The 12,868-nt window shown below is 40.0% G+C and overlaps 1 long non-coding RNA gene across 1 annotated transcript; it reads right to left on the bottom strand.

The window, feature by feature from the left end:
* Nucleotides 1–1,104: 1,104 nt before the first annotated feature.
* On the bottom strand, nucleotides 1,105–8,606 carry LOC307168075. The gene is made up of 3 exons (XR_013822886.1): nucleotides 5,516–8,606; nucleotides 5,305–5,397; nucleotides 1,105–1,574 (listed from the first exon to the last, which is right to left on the bottom strand). It is a non-coding gene; the product is annotated as an uncharacterized lncRNA (long non-coding RNA).
* Between the last annotated feature and the right edge of the window lie 4,262 nt (nucleotides 8,607–12,868).

The raw sequence follows: 12,868 nt of genomic DNA on the forward strand, positions 1-12,868 counted from the left end.
CATTGCATTTAAATGTAATCAGGAGCATTTGTACATTAGTTGTGTCGAGCGGGAAGTTCAGAAAGGGGACGCATTGAGAAACGCAGATCTCTGTGTAGATCTAGTGTTGAACATGTGTTTCATCTCTTCAGCGTGTGTGTACAGTTGCTCCACATTGCAGTGTTGAGTATCGCTCTTTCGGTTAATACAGAGGTAAGTGCTATTGTTCATACGCAATATTCTTCAATACAATGTTCAGCTTTTGAAGAACACATTAAAACTCATAAATGAGAGCGGTTTTAGCTTTGTAACATGGATCGAGGAGATCAGGATCCTAGAGTTTAGTTTAAAGGGACAGTACACCCAGACATGCACTCACCCTCACATAGTTTCATTCTCATTTACAGGCATTAAGTTTCGGCACATCTCCTGGTTGAATGTGTTGTGGCTCCATATAGGCTACTGTAAATGAAATTGTGGCGAGCAAGACGAGGCCGAGGGCCGTGAGAGGGCGGCACGAGGCCGGTGGCGTGATTGCTGATGAGCGACACCTGTGCGACGCACCGGTCTCGAATCTCTCACGGAGGAGCGGAAGCATAAAGGAGGAACGACGACAGTGAAGAAGGAGAGAGGAACAGGCCTGATTTTAACAGGCTGCTGGCTTTTACTTTCGTTTTGTATTTGTTTTATTTTTATCATTAAATATTTTAATGTCCGCCGGTTCCCGCCTCCTTCTTACCATCTCAAGTGGGGATTTCTTTAAGACTGAAGCTCGGCTTCCCCTACACTCTCTAAAAAAAGGTACAATTTTGTACCAAAGAAGGTACAAACCCTTGTCACTGGGGCGGTACCTTTTACTGGTACAAAATTGTACCTTAATATAGAGGAACAAATTTGTTCCATTCCACTTTGTACCTTAAAGGACATGATTTGTACCATGGGCAACCAAAATGTACCTTTTGTTTTTTAAAACTTGTTGGTACAATATTGTACCTTTATAAGGTACAAATTTGATCCTTTAAGGTACCACCCCAGTGACAAGCCCCTTTGTACCTTAACTGTGTCAAATTTGTTCCTACGAGAACTATTAAAGGCTATTTTTCTATTGAATAACAAGCACATTCAACAACTGAATCCAAAAGGCATCAATTTAATCATTTCTGTAAATACATATCAAATACATATGAACGTTTGAATACTTTCATTCCAACTTACAGTAAAGTATTTCTTTGTGTAAATACATCAAAGACTTCACAATACAATAAAGACTTAGCAAAATTAACAGATTATCACTTCTTTAAAAAGATTTGAAAGAATTTAAAATGCAAATACACTAAAATATTACAGTACATAAAATATATTTTCTCATCTACAACAAAGCTAGACTTGTTTTTTCCCCCCACTTTTCACACAATACCCTTGCATTTATTTAACTTTTTTTTTTTTTTTTTTTAAACACCATTCTCCAACCCGAACTGCTCGGCAATTTCAGATCCCTCCATTTTTACACTGCTGGATTCTCCTCTCACTGAAGACACGTCCAGTCAAGAAGTTCCCAAGATCTGCACAGTGGGTTGAGATGTAGCCGGTTCTTCCTGAACATAACGAAGAATCAATATTAGAAAAGACAGACGTAAATTTATTAAATTTATACTCCCAATGACAAGCTCAAATTTGACCTCTACACTTAAAGGGATAGTTCACCTATAACTGAAAATTCTGTCATTTTCTTGCCCTCAAGTTGTTCCAAATCTGTTTGAGTTTCTTTCTTTACTTGAACAAAAAAGAAGATATTTTGAGAATTGAAAATGAAACAGTTGATGGGGCCCCCATTAACTTCCATAGAATATTTTTCATACTATGGAAGTCAATGGGGCCCCATTGACTTTCATTTTTTGGGTGAACTACAAATCCTGCAACATCTCGTTTGGCATCCATGTAATGTGTTTCTATAACGGATTTCAGCTTAGCCAACCTCAACACATTGGACAATTTTACTTAAAGGGTTAGTTCACCCAAAAATGAAAATTATTTTGTTAATTACCCTCATGTCATTTCACACCTATAAGACCCTTGTTCATCTTCGGAACACAAATGAAGATATTTTTAATGAAATTCTGAGAGCTTTCTCTCCTTCCATTGGAAGCAATGCAACTAACACATTCAAGGCCCAGAACGATAGGAAAGACATCATTGAAGTAATCCATGTGACTTCAGTGGTTTAACCAATTTTATGAAGCGATGCAGGTGCTTTGTTTTAGCAAAAAACACAATTTACCACTTTATTTACAAAAATACTGACCTGCAATCCAGTAGGGGGAGCACTACGACGCATGCGAATTGTGTTGACTCAAGACCGGGGGTCCGTTCTTCGTACGTCGCTAACTCACTTAGCTGGATTTGATTGTTGGCGATTTGGCATGATCTTGGATTGTTTGGTTCTTCGACGCTCATCCTGGGCTTCCTGTCATAGCAACATGTGCGCAAACTTAAACCTGCTCGGGAGCAGCTTATTTCATGTTAACAGGATTAGATCGCGGCTTCATAAGCGGAGCTGATACGGGAAGTCCAGCGCAGCGCGATAGTGCACTTTCTTTCTGAGATATATTTTTTTTCTCGTGATTCGTGAGATTGTCGGTTTTTGTCACTTTTATGTTTAAAAAAGGTTTTTTTTTGTTTGTTTTTTTGGCATTTCCAAGCCACTTAAGACCCAATGTTGTAAAGCAGTTTTTTTTTTTTTTAGGCTATCATAATTTTTTATGAAGATAATACAATCATGACCATGCCGATTACAGATATGTCACTCAGGCTTCACTAACGTGATTGGTACCACAGACTATAGGCTACCATAGACTGCCATCAAGGCCTCAATGAAGGGGATTATGTGAACAGAAAGGGGGTTCACAATGTAAATGTGCAGCCCAGTTACTATTGTGATTCTTAATATTCCAGATTAGTAATATTATATCAAATAAAAAAGGCAGTTGACTAAAATCTTCCATATCACAAATGTGAAAGCAAAATGGCCAGGATCTGTGCATGACTTAAGAATTTTCAGAGATTCACATTTATGCACATTATTTGAAAGTGGTAAGAAAAGTTCCACAATTAAATATCAAGCTCAATGTATTACATACACTTATGCTGATCCTAACAGAACTGCATTTTTTCATAGGTGATTATGACATGTTCCTGTAGACAGGTGTTTTATGACCCCATTCCCTGACCCAAACCAGTTACAGTGCAGCTCTAGCCAGGACAAGGGCACACAATGAGATGAACTTTGGCTAAAGGGAAGATTTCAGTGTCTGAGGGTTGCACATCTGACAGGGCCTGTGACATTGTTGCATGTGCCATATTACACAACATTGCCAAAAAAAAAAAACACTTTTCATTAAATGTTTAATAAAAGACAAATATGCTTAGTTCCTTGAGTTTTATTTCAATTGTTCTTTGTAAAGAAAAGCCAGTGGTCAAGTGCCTGCAACAAGAGATATTAGACACATGCCTCATGCAACAAATAAAAAGGAAAAGTTGGCTATCCACTGCCCACCTGTAGGCCTATGTCTCCTCTGTCTGTGCAGACTCTTCTGTAGGCCTTTCTGTAGATGTGGAATCCTGCAACTTATATTGCAGCCATAAAGCATACAAGTATAAATGAAGTAAAGTTATTTATGCACTCGCAGGTAGGCTAGTTCCTCCATATGACAGTTATCTGAGAGGGTTTATTCACTGTCCAGTGCAATGGAAACAAATGGACATTACAAAGTCTTATACTTTCTTTCCTTTGGAAAGTTAGAAAATGTCCACTTACTGCACATATTTCAGCCACCACTTTCTTGGGAACAGATACAAGTGTGTATTATGTAAAAGTGCACAAAAGAGGAAAACACAATGTCATTACAATGAACTACACTGGGGAAAAATGTGATCAATAACTCATGGCAAAATATTTTTACATTAACATCAGTTATCAGTTTTCACTTTCACAAGTCAAAGCAATTCATCATTACTCAAGATTTAACAGTTGAAATGACTATACGGCCTTAATTTAACGCAGCAAAAATTATTTTACAGTGTAGGCTACTAAGATCTTTTCTATTTTTTTCTCAGCCTTTTTCTTGGTTGCTTTTATAAACAGAACACCATTTATTTAACAGTGCCTTTTATAAAAGAGACTATAATATAACTAAAAATTATGTAGAATACCATTATGTAGAATATTTTTGTACTTCACTTTTATTTGTTCCCATGTTCTAGTATGGTGACTGACATTACAATGAACAAAGTAATTATGCAATTATTAAAATACAAAAATATAGGCTAATAAGTGATAGAAACGTCTAACATGGCCACTTCTAACCGATTTAAATTGTCTGCTACTTTTTGCCAGCCCTCTCTCCTGGCTTTTGCAGACTTTGAGGTGTTCCCTGGCGTTTTGATTAAACATTAAAATTCCGAATAAACTTCGACTATTAGTTCTTGCTCTGCTGAGGAGAAAAACTGAGCGCGCTCTTTGGCCACGCTGAGCAGCCAATAGCAGCGTTGCTGATCAATGTTTCTACTATCGATACATATCCCCTTTTAACCAGCGCATGAACGCGCAATTATCTCAGATAACTCAATCCAGCGATACTAATCATATCCGGCAAGTGTGTTCGAAGAACCGAGTTAGCCAGATCATGATTCGCACGATGATATCATCTTGGATGTGTCATTTGATCTCGGATGTAATAAGCAACGTACGAAGAACGGGCCCCCGGGTGTTGTTCCGTGAATGTGCTTTAGATAATATTATTTTGTAAATATAGAGGTAAATTATGTTTTGTTTTGTGTTTTTTTTGCAAAACAAAGCACTTGCATTGCTTCATAAAATTGAGTCACTTGGATTAGTTTAATGGTGTCTTTACTACCTTTCTGGGGCTTGAATGTATTAGTTGCATTGGCTACCAATGGAGGAACAGAAAGCTCTTGGAGTTCATCAAAAATATCTTCATTTGTGTTCCGAAGATAAACGATGGTCTTACAGGTTCGGAATGACATGAGGGTGTATAATTAATGACAGAATTTTTTTTTTTTTTTTTTGCTGAACTACTGTATACCTTTAAGGAATCCTGGAAACACCTTAAATCAACCACAGCATGCATTCGGTCCATTTTCTGGAATAGTTTCACAAAAACAAAAAAAAACTTTCTCCATTTTTACATTTTCCACAAAGTTTTAAATGATTCACTTAAAGCTTCATGTAAAATACCCAGAAAAGTAAAATGTTAAACTAATCCATTTGAATTGAGAAGTTTAGTAAAAAATGTCTGAAGAGAGTACCTGTAGCGGACCCTGCCCGAATGATGGCCAAAACTTTACTGATGTTAATGAAGTTTATTGAGTCCGTTTTCACTCCAAAAATCACCGTAAGAGCTAAACAAACAAAGTACAAGAAGCGCGAATTACCGTCTAGTTCAAAACCCTATCATTAACAAACAGCGAATTACACAAAACAGTCATTACAACAAACAGTTATCAAAAATATACAGACCTTATGCCTTTTCGGGGGGTGCTTAACAAAGTTGAAACGATATAGCTGCAAAACAACTCTGATCAACTTGAACTGCATGCTCTCCCTTTCCTTCCCCGTAGACTACAATACCCGTCAAAATAAAAGTCCCTCCTTAGTAAGACAGATAATGCATTTCTTAAACCCATTTAAACTCACAGAAATATAAAAAATGTGTTCAAAAACTAATTAGAATATTTATCAAAGCAAAGTCTGTTACACTCCCACAAAATTATAAATGTTATTTCAACATGCATAATTTTCAAACATAGGCTAAGTCATTTTAACTTATAATAACCATTGTGTGTGTATGTGTATAAAGCAAAGTCCTTTCAAAGATTTGTTCACTCCGCTTCCAATAATAAGACCAACTTCTAAGCTGGTCTCTCTACAACTGAGACCTTGTTTAACCGTTCTCCTTTCTTGTTTAGTTTTTTGTCACCAAGTGCTATTGTGACCTTCCTTACTAGTCCATCTTGGCTAGTTACAGTGTCTACGACCTGTCCTAGTCTCCACTCATTTCTTGGAAGGTTCTCATCTGTATCCATGACCACATCACCAATATGAAAATTCCTTTTTGGAGCATGCCAGCATTGTCTAGCCGTAATGTTGTGGAGATACTCTTTTTTCCATCTACTCCAAAACTGTTCAGTAAGGTACTGCACCCGTCTCCATCTCTTTCTCCCATAGATGTCTTCTCTTATGAACTTTCCTGGTGGTGGTAGGACTGTGGTGGCTTTCATGGTAATCAGATGGTTAGGTGTGAGCGGTTCTAAGCTCTTTGGGTCGTTCAGGTTATCCACTGTAAGGGGGCGACTGTTGACTATTGCCATGGCTTCATAAAATAAAGTGCGCAGTGAAGCATCGTTGAGCCTGCCTGATGAGAGGGAAACTGTAGCATTAAGAACACTCCGTACAGTTTTGATTTGACGCTCCCAAACACCACCTGCATGACTGGAATGAGGGGGATTCATTACAAAATCACACTGTTTATCTGCAAGGAAAGCAGTGAGCCTTTCTGGGTCAAGTTGCTGTAATGCCGAATTCAGTTTGTTTTTTGCTCCAACGAAATTGGTACCTTGGTCACATCTGATCTGCCGTACTGTGCCTCGAATTGCAATAAAGCATCGTAAACTGTTGATGAAAGCATCTGTGGACATATCTTCTAACATTTCTATATGAATGGCTCTTGAACAAAAGCAAGTTAGAAGCAGACCATACTTTTTGTGCTGTTTTCTTCCTTCTTTAGTCATGAATGGACCAAAGCAATCCATACCACAATACACAAACGGTGGGGAAGGCTCTACACGTTCTGTGGGAAGATCACTCATCCGCTGGCCTTCCACAGGTTTTCTCAACCTTCTAGGGTACACAGTTGCGAGACAGCTCTGTTTATTACAGGTATCCAATAGCCGGAAGATCTGATTGAATTAATTGTGAAACCCTTTCCTTGATGCTTTACACTTTCATGATAGTGTGCAATAATCAACTTTGTAACATGATGATCTTTAGGAAGGATCAGTGGGTGTTTGAACGAGTGAGTGCATGATGAGTGGCTAAGTCTTCCTCCCACCTTGATCATACCATCCGTATCTATGAAGGCGTCCAGGTGATGAAGTTTATTATAACCTGGAAGTTGTTTTCCTTGACTCAGGACATCCATTTCTTTCTGATATACTTGTTTTTGAACTCCTTTTAGAATCAAGCCTTTTGCATGTTCCTGTTCACCTACAGAAGCTGGCGAATTAGTTTTATCCTTCTTAATCCATCTCACAAGGAGTGCAATGGCTTTGACAGCATTAGACCAAGGTGAGAACTTAGACAAATGGTCTACAAGATCTTTACTTTCTGTGGTTTCTGTTTGAAACGTCTGAATCTTTTTAACTTCTGGATCTCCTATTGGAAGCTCCGGTACAACATTTGAGGTCTCTATTTCCTTCTTCCACAGGAATGAAGGACCCGAGAACCAGTTGGACGAGAGCAATTCATTTATTGTTCTTCCTCTTGAAGCATTGTCTGCTGGGTTATCATCCGTTGGGACGTACAGCCATTGTTTGGGTGCTGTGCTTTGGCGTATATTTTTTGGACTCTGTTGGATACAAACGTATGAAAACGACGGGCGTCGTTATTGATGTAACCCAAGACCACCTTTGAGTCAGTCCAAAAGAATTTATTGACATTGGTGAGGTCAAGCTCTTCTCTGAGCATATTGCTCATTTTGACTGATACCGTCAACTCTAACCTTCAACTCTAACCTTGGAATTGTAGTAATCTTAACAGGAGTAACCCGAGCTTTGCCAATGAGGAAAGTGCAATAAATCTCATCCTTCTCATTGATTACTCTCAGATAAGAACACTGACCATAACCACAGGTACTTGCATCAGAGAAATTATGTATTTCCGTTTTTACAATTTTACCGAAATCAGCAGGCACATAGCATTGTGGTATATCCACCTTTTCCAGATTGACAAAGCCATTCTTCCATATCTCCCACCATGGGCTAAGAGCAAGGGAAAGTGGATCATCCCAGCCTGTACCCTGGCGACACATTTCTTGTAGGATCCTCTTACAATTGAGAACATAGGGAGCTACAAAGCCCAAAGGATCATATGGAGGCAACCGTTGACAATATGCCACGACGTGTTGTAGATTGACCTTTTAGTGGGATATGGAATTGGAAGCTATCACTCTGTATGTTCCAATTAATTCCCAGCGCTCTTTCAAGTGGCATGTCATTGAAGGTAAGATCCTTTGTTTCAAAGTTTACAGCACGTTCTGATGCTGGTATGCTCTGCAGAACAGTGTTGTCATTTGACACAAACTTGTGAAGTCGAAGACCTACTTGAGCGAGCTCTTAACGAGCAGTACTTGAGCGAGCTCTTAACGCATTATAGTCCGTCACGTCTATTGCGATCTCAAAATTCCGGCCAGTTGATAATACCTAGAATATCAAAAAAATATAGGAAAATTCGTCTCGCGTTCCTACCCCAAAGCAACAAATAAAATAAAATTCTTTATCAAAATTTATAAGGAAAGACAAGTATTTTGTTTAGGCTTGGCTTGTAGGGAATTCCAAACCTGCGTATATTCAAACGCACATAACTATAGAACCCATTCTAAATGCTCATGTGAACGCCATCAGTGTTTCTCACAGGTTCGCGTTTAAAGTCTGTGTAGAGAGAATGGTGTCGTCTTAGCGGCCCCTAATTTAATAACAAATGATCATTGCGACGGAAGCAAATCAATCAAAACTAACTTTAGATGGAAATAACTTAACTCTGCTGTAAAGCCGAAACAATCTCTGTTACCTTAAATTATACGCTTATCTCTGTAAAGCTGCTTTGAGACAATCTACATTGTTAAAAGCGCTATATAAATGAAGATGACTTGACTTGACTTGACCTCCCTTTATGCACAACTCCCGTGCTTCCTTTGCCAGCTGAATGGCCTTTTCCACCGTCTCTACACTTGTGACTCCATCATCAACATAGAAGTCTCTTAAGATGAATTGAGCGGCTAATGAGTGTGATTGACTATGCTCACTGGCTAGATATATTAGTCCATAGTTTGCGCAACTAGGCGAAGAAACCGCACCGAAAAGATTCAGTAATCTTGAAGCATTGAATTTGTGTCTCTGTTTTTCCACCATAAGAAGCGCAGGTAATCTCTGTCATTTTCCTGGACATGAAACTGGTGAAACATTTTTTCGTTGTCACATATTATAGCTATAGGATGCCTTCTGAACCTAACAAGGACTCCGGTGAGATTGTTTATCATGTCTGGTCCTGGTAACAAATGTTCATTGAGCCTTTGAATTTTGCGGAACAATCAAAAACTACACGTAGCTTGTCTGGCTTTTTTGGATGGTAGATGCCATGATGAGGTATGTACCACTTTTCACCATCAGTTCCATCATCATTCACTGTTTCTACATCACCTCTTTCAATAATGTCATTCATGTAAGTAATGTAGTCTGTCTTATATTTCTCGTTTCTACAGAATTTCTTGTTCAAATGATTGAGTCTGACCTTGGCAAGCTCTCTGTTATCAGGTAAGTATGGCAGTTGTTTGAACGGAAGAGGCATTTCATAATGTCCTTGAGCATTTTTTTTATACCTTCTTTGAGTTTGTCTAGGAACACAATATCATCCTGAGAAATTGTCTTTTCATCTGCTGTGACATCCTTAAAGTCCGACTCGAGTACACGGATGGTATCCATAGGTGTCAAAGCTGGAATCTCCTTTGTGGCTATTCTGTGACAAAGACTGACTGATGTTGATCCGTTGATACCTGGTGTGGAGCAGCCCACAACACTCCATCCTAAGTCAGTTAGAATAGCATAAGGTTCATCATCTTTACCTAATATGACTTGCCTGGGAGCTAGCACTCTGTGGCAGTTGTAGCCAATAAGTAAACCTACTTCACAGCTGAGAAGAGGTGACATTTCGTCTGTGATTACCTTCAAGTGACTCCAGTTCTTTGCCGTTTCCTGCGTTGGTATGTGATCACGATTGACAGGAATACACTCCTTGGTGTATACTGGAGGCAGATTGATATGTACTGATGAATTGTACCCTCTCACACAAAGATCAGACACTCTTTTACTTTTAATTATCATACTGTCTCCCATCAGGGTGGTAAGTTTGAGTTTTATTAGCTGAGTATCCACTTGCAGTGCATTACTCACTTCTTCATCAATGAAAGTGGTGTCACTCTGAGTGTCTAACAAAGCATAGACAAGCTGTTCATTGGATGGATTTTTGATGGACGACACTATGCTTTGTTAGACACTCAGAGTGACACCACTTTCATAGATGGACATACAATCATGGATGTAATGACTGAACGACCTTCTCTTGTGATATTAAGCGACATGGCATCTGTAATCTCACTCTCATGTGCACGCTCATTGCTTACCGTTGGTTGCTTTCTGTTTCCGTTATTCTCATAGTTGTAGTCATGAAGACATGTGGGATGTCGCAGTTTGCATACATCACATGTGTGGCGACGCCGACAATCCTTAGCACAGTGACCTGGTTTCATACACCCAAAACAGAGTTTGTTGTCTTTGACATAGGACCTTCTGTCTTTCAGAGACTTTACCATGAATTCTGGGCACTTACAGAGTTGATGGCTTGTCATCTTGACACAACATGCATGGTGTTTTTAACTGTCCTTTAGCTATTGTCTGTTTATCACGGTTTACTGTTGTTTGTGTTTTGAAGACAATTGCCTAGTTTCTATTGGTTTCATTTGAGATTCTTCTCTCATGAGGACTCACATGAATGAAGAGCATGTAGAGAAGTGATAGGATTACACACTATTTCTGCTTCAGTTGACATGAATTTTAAAAAGTCTTGCAAGCTTGGAGATTTCTTGCCGTCCATAAGTGATGTTGTGACTTGGCGGTTCCACCTGGAGGCTGCCCAGTCAGGAAGTTTCTGTACCAGCTTTTGATTCTCTTCACAGTCGTTTAATATTTCCAGGCCTTTAACATGAGGTATGGCTTGCAGGCAGGCATTTAAGAAGTCTGAAAATGTTCTCAGGCCTTCTGCATCTTTGGATGGTATTCTTGGCCACTTTGACAGCTTTTCACGGAATGCTCTTTGAATGACAAATGGCTGCCCGTATCTTTGGTTAAGCTTGTTCCAAGCATCTTTGTACGCTTCTTCATCATTACGATAAAAGGTGCCTTCAAGATACTTGTGTGCTGAGCCACTGACATACTTTTTCAGATAATAGAGTTTATCAGCTGCAGAGATGCCTTTTCTATCTATAAGTGACATAAATGAGGCTTTCCAGTCCACAAACTGAATTGGGTCTCCATTGAACACTGAAGGCTCGGGTATGGGTAACCTGTTGATGGCTATGCTGTCCTGAACTGCCTGAGCAAGATGAGACACTTCACTAAGAGATGTTGACTGGACAACATTGTATTGCTGTTGTGTCGTTGGGAAGATTTTGTTTTTCCGACTTTCATGTTCATTCTGTATAGACTGACTCTTTGTCTCTTGCTTTATTCCTTCATCATATGATTTTACTCTGGCCCGAGCAACCTCTAAATCCTTTTCTATCTGCAGCTGTTCTAATTCAAACCTTTGTGTTTCTAGCTCTTGTCTGAGCTGCTCTTCTAGAGTTCTTATTTTTTCCTTTTGTCTTTCCTTTTGCATTATCTTATATTCAGCCTTTTTCGCAGCCAGCTCTGCCGCCGCTTGCTTGGTGTACAAGAAGGTCTAGAATGGTTGCTGACTGTTTGTGAAGCACTGGAACCATATATGGAACGAGCATAACTATGAGCTAAAAGTTCATGCAGACGGCCCTTTTCCTGTTCTGCATCAAACTCGCCATCTACTGTTTTCCCGGCCTTCGAGATGTCCACCCGGAACCGCTTCTCCCCTCTACGCGAGACAGAACGCGACGCTGTGATCATCGGCAGTTCCATCGTCCGGCATGTCCACGCTACCATGGGTAAAGGTAAGGTGCGCACTCACTGCTTTCCTGGTGCTCGTGTTCTTGATCTTGCTGCGCAGGTCCCCGAGATCCTGAATGGTGACGAGCGTGTCGGAGCTGTCGTACTGCACGCGGGAACGAACGACATCAGGCTGCGGCAGACGGAGGTTCTGAAGGACTACAGGAGCCTGATCGAGACGGTACGCAGCACATCGCCTGAAACAACGATCATCGTGTCTGGACCGCTTCCCACGTACCAACTAGGACATTAAAGGTTCAGTAGATGCTTTAAATGAATGGTTAATGTCATGGTGTAATGAACAGAAGCTGCTCTTTGTAAATAATTGGAATCTGTTCTGGGAGCGACCTAGGCTCTTCCGTGCTGATGGCCTTCACCCCAGCAGAATTGGAGCGTCTCTTCTGTCGGACAACATCTCCAAGGCGTTACACACCATATGACTAGTAAGTCAAAGTCCAAATCACAGTCTTTGCTGTCCCAACTTAATTGATATAAGTACCAATGTAGAACATTATATAGAAACTGTGGGCCCTATCTTGCACCCAGCGCAATTGACTTTGTACACCGACGCATGTATCATTCCTATTTTGCACCCGCGCAAAGCATGTTTTTCCCTCCACAGAAGCACGTCGCTAAACTAGGGAATGAACTTGCGCTCCCTGGGCGGTTCAGCGCAAAAAAGGAGGCGTGTTCAGGCGCAAACGTTCCTTCATGCTATTTTGCAGGTTTAGAAAACAGTTGCGCCACTAACCAGGAAAAAATAGTTTAAAGTCAGTGGCGCGTTGCGCATGTTATTCATATGCTATTTTAAGGGCGCATGCTTGGCCATAATCAATGTAGCGTGTGCACAAAGCGCATACACTTT

This window comes from Squalius cephalus (assembly GCF_949319135.1).
Source record: "Squalius cephalus genome assembly, chromosome: 12".
NCBI classification, from domain to species: domain Eukaryota; kingdom Metazoa; phylum Chordata; class Actinopteri; order Cypriniformes; family Leuciscidae; genus Squalius; species Squalius cephalus.